We start from the raw sequence: 4,354 nt of genomic DNA, 5'->3' as shown, positions 1-4,354 counted from the left end.
ATATTGCTGGAAAGCCCAGGATGTCTACTTTCCAACGCCGTTGAGAGCGCGCCAATTGGGCTTCTGTAGCTCCAGAAAATCCACTTCGAGTGCAGGGAGGTCAGAATCCAACAGCATCTGCAGTCCTTTTCAGTCTCTGGATCAGATTTTTGCTCAGGACCCTCAATTTCAGTCAGAAAATACCTGAAATCACAGAAAAACACACAAACTCATAGTAAAGTCCAGAAAAGTGAATTTTAATTAAAAACTAATAAAATATACTAAAAACTAACTAAAAGATACTAAAAACATACTAAAAACAATGCCAAAAAGCATACAAATTATCCGCTCATCACAACACCAAACTTAAATTGTTGCTTGTCCCCAAGCAACTGAAAATCAAAATAGGATAAAAAGAAGAGAATATACTATAGATTCCAAAATATCAAAGAAACACAGCTCCAATTAGATGAGCGGGACTAGTAGCTTTTTGCCTCCGAACAGTTTTGGCATCTCACTCTATCCTTTGAAGTTCAGAATGATTGGCATCTATAAGAACTCAGAACTCAGATAGTGTTATTGATTCTCTTAGTGAAGTACATTGATTCTTGAACATAGCCAGTGTATGAGTCTTGGCTGTGGCCCAAAGCACTCTGTCTTCCAGTATTACCACCGGATACATACATGCCACAGACACATAATTGGGTGAACCTTTTTAGATTGTGACTCAGCTTTGCTAAAGTCCCCAATTAGAGGTGTCCAGGGTTCTTAAGCACACTCTTGTTGCTTTGGATCACAACTCTATTTCCTTCTCTTTTTTTTTTTCTTTTCTTTTCTTTTTCTTTCCCTTTTTTTTCGAAAATTTTTTTTTTTTTTTCACTGCTTTTCTTGCTTCAAGAATCAATTTGATGATTTTTCAGATCCTCAATAACAGTTCTCTTTCTCCTCATTCTTTCAAGAGCCAACAATTTTAACATTCTTAAAACAACAAATTCAAAAGACATATGCACTGTTCAAGCATTCATTCAGAAAACAAAAAGTATTGCCACCACATCAAACTAATTCAACTAGTTTCAGAGATAAATTTCGGAATCCTGTACTTCTTGTTCTTTTGTGATTAAAGCATTTTTCTTTTAAGAGAGGTGATGGATTCATAGGACATTCATAGCTTTAAAGCATAAACTTTATTAATTTTATTAATTAAGAACAAGACTCAATTATAGATATAAGATGAGACTAAAAATAAAGGAAAGAGATAAAAAAAAAACGAAAAACAGAGGCCTCTAATGATAGAGGTTTCACAGAGTTAGGACTCAACAACCTTGATTTTGGGAAGTGGATGCTCCCCCTGCTTGAGAGGAGAGCTTTTGGCGTTTCAGTTCCTTGATATCACGCCCCTGCTTCTCTTGTTCTTTCAGCAATTTGCAGATCATGCAGTTCTGATTCTGCTGTTCTTCCTTCAGTTGCTCCATAGTCTCTTGCAGCTTGTTGATGGATGCTTCTAGGCTGGCCCAGTAGCCAATTTCAGGGAATTCAGGGAGGAACTCACGCGCCCTCCTTTTGATGGAGTTGTCTTGCACTTGTCCTTCCATTGACTTCTTGGTGATTGGGTGTTCAATGGGTATGAACTCATCTACTCCCATCTTTACCCCAGCCTCTTTACAGAGCAAGGAGATCAAGCTTGGGTAAGCCAGCTTGGCTTCAGTGGAATTCTTGTTTGCAATTGTGTAGATCTCACAAGCAATCACATGATGCACCTCCACTGCTTTTCCAAGCATAATACAGTGAATCATCACTGCTCTCTTGATGGTGACCTCAGAACGGTTGCTAGTGGGCAATATGGAACGCCCAATAAAGTCTAGCCAACCTCTTGCAATTGGCTTGAGGTCTCCCCTCTTGAGTTGGTTTGGGACACCCTTAGAATTGGTTATCCACTTAGTTCCAGGGAGGCATATGTCCTCTAGAACTTGATCCAACCCCTTATCTACTCTCACCATCCTCCTATTGAAGGAATCAGGATCATCTTGTAGTTGAGGTAACTTGAAGATTTCTCTTATTTTGTCCAGATGGAAGTACATAACTTTCCCTCTGACCATGGTTCTGTGGGTAGGAAAAGCGGTTCCAGTCATTCTTTGCTTATCTGTGAGCCACAGATTTGAGTAGAATTCCTGAACCATGTTCCTTCCAACCTTTGTCTCAGGATTGGTCAGAACTTCCCAACCTCTGTTTCGAATTTGCTCTTGGATCTCCGGATATTCATCTTCTTTCAGATCAAATTTAACTTCCGGGATCACTGACCTCAGTCCCATTATTTTGTGATAATGGTCCTCATGTTCTTTGGTTAAGAACTTCTCTTCATTCCAAAGATTCTTTGGATTGGTCTCTTTCCTTCCTCTTGAGTTGGTTTGTTTTCCCTTGGGAGCCATGATATTGATGAATCTTGGCTTAGTGATCACGGAAAAGCACACCAAACTTAGAGGTTTTGCTTGTCCTCAAGCAAAAAGAAAAGAAATAAGAGAAGAGAGAGAGAGAGGAGAGAAAATTCGAATGGTGTGAGGAAGGAGGGGTGAGGAACGTTCATTTATAGAGTGGGGGGAGGAGAATTTCGAAAACAAAAGAGATTTGAAAGGAAATTTGAAAAGATATGAAAGATTTTTGAGAAAAGGGTGAGTTTTTGAAGAAGATTTGGGATTATTTTGAAATAGATTTGAAAAATTGTTTTGATTTTTGAAGATTTGAAAGTGAATGATGAATGATTGAAGTGTGATTTTGTAGAAAAGTATGGGTGAGAAAAGGAAAGTTTGAGAAAATCTGAGTTGAAAACAAAATGTGGTCCCCCCACCAAGCTGGCGTTAAACGCCCAGAATGGCACCCATTCTGGCGTTTAACGCCCATTTGTTGCCCCTTTTGGGCGTTTAACGCCCAGCCAGGTACCCTGGCTGGCGTTAAACGCCAGAAAACCTTCCTCACTGGGCGTTTTTCTGAACGCCCAGTGATGCTGCACACCTGGCGTTAAACGCCCAGAATGGTGCCCATTCTGGCGTTTAACGCCCAGAATGGTACCATTACTGGCGTTAAACGCCCAGAATGGTGCCCATTCTGGCGTTTAACGCCCAAAATGCCCCTTACTGGCGTTTTTTCGCCAGTAAGCTCATTTTCTCTGCTTTTTGAGCTGAATCCTTCTGTAACTCTGTGAATTCCTTCATTTTTGATACTTGCCTCTGTAAGAACTAATCGTACAACTTCCTAATGACTGGGTTGCCTCCCAGCAAGCGCTTCTTTACTGTCTTTAGCTGGACTTTCACTGAGAATCACTCAAGTCTCAGTTTTGAGCATTCCTGCTCAAAATTTCCTTCAAGATAGTGTTTGATCCTCTGTCCATTAACAATGAACTTACTGTCAGAATCAATATCCTGAAGCTCAACATACCCATATGGTGACACTTTTGTAATCACATATGGACCCCTCCACCGGGATTTGAGTTTTCCTGGAAACAGTCTGAGCCTAGAGTTGAAGAGCAGAACTTTTTGTCCTGGTTCAAAGACTCTGGTTGACAATCTCTTGTCATGCCACTTCTTTGCCTTTTCCTTATAGATCTTAGCATTTTCAAAGGCATTGAGTCTGAACTCCTCTAGCTCATTTAGCTGGAGCAGTCTTTTCTCACCAGCTAACTGTGCATCCATGTTTAGGAATCTGGTTGCCCAGTAGGCTTTATGTTCCAGTTCCACAGGCAAATGACAGGCCTTTCCATACACCAATTGGTATGGGGAGGTCCCTATAGGAGTCTTGAATGCTGTTCTGTATGCCCACAGAGCATCATCCAAGCTCTTTGCCCAATCCTTTCTTCGGGACATCACAGTCCGTTCCAGGATTCTTTTTAGCTCTCTGTTAGAGACTTCAGCTTGCCCATTTGTCTGTGGATGATACGGAGTTGCCACTTTATGGCTGATTCCATATCTAACCATAGCAGAGTATAGCTGTTTATTGCAGAAATGAGTACCCCCATCACTGATTAGTACTCTAGGGACGCCAAACCTGCTGAAAATGTTTTTCTGGAGGAATTTCAGCACGGTTTTGGTATCATTAGTGGGTGTAGCAATTGCTTCTACCCACTTAGATACATAGTCCACTGCCACCAGAATGTAAGTGTTTGAGTATGATGGTGGGAATGGCCCCATGAAGTCAATTCCCCATACATCAAACAGCTCTATCTCTAATATCCCTTGTTGAGGCATGGCATATCCGTGAGGCAGGTTACCAGCTCTTTGGCAACTGTCACAGTTACGCACAAACTCTCGGGAATCTTTATAGAGAGTAGGCCAGTAGAAGCCGCACTGGAGAACTTTAGTGGCTGTTCGCTCACTTCCAAAGTGTC

Source organism: Arachis stenosperma, chromosome 2 (assembly GCF_014773155.1).
Source record: "Arachis stenosperma cultivar V10309 chromosome 2, arast.V10309.gnm1.PFL2, whole genome shotgun sequence".
In the NCBI taxonomy this organism is placed as follows: Eukaryota; Viridiplantae; Streptophyta; class Magnoliopsida; order Fabales; family Fabaceae; genus Arachis; species Arachis stenosperma.
Note: the sequence above shows the minus strand (reverse complement) of the source record.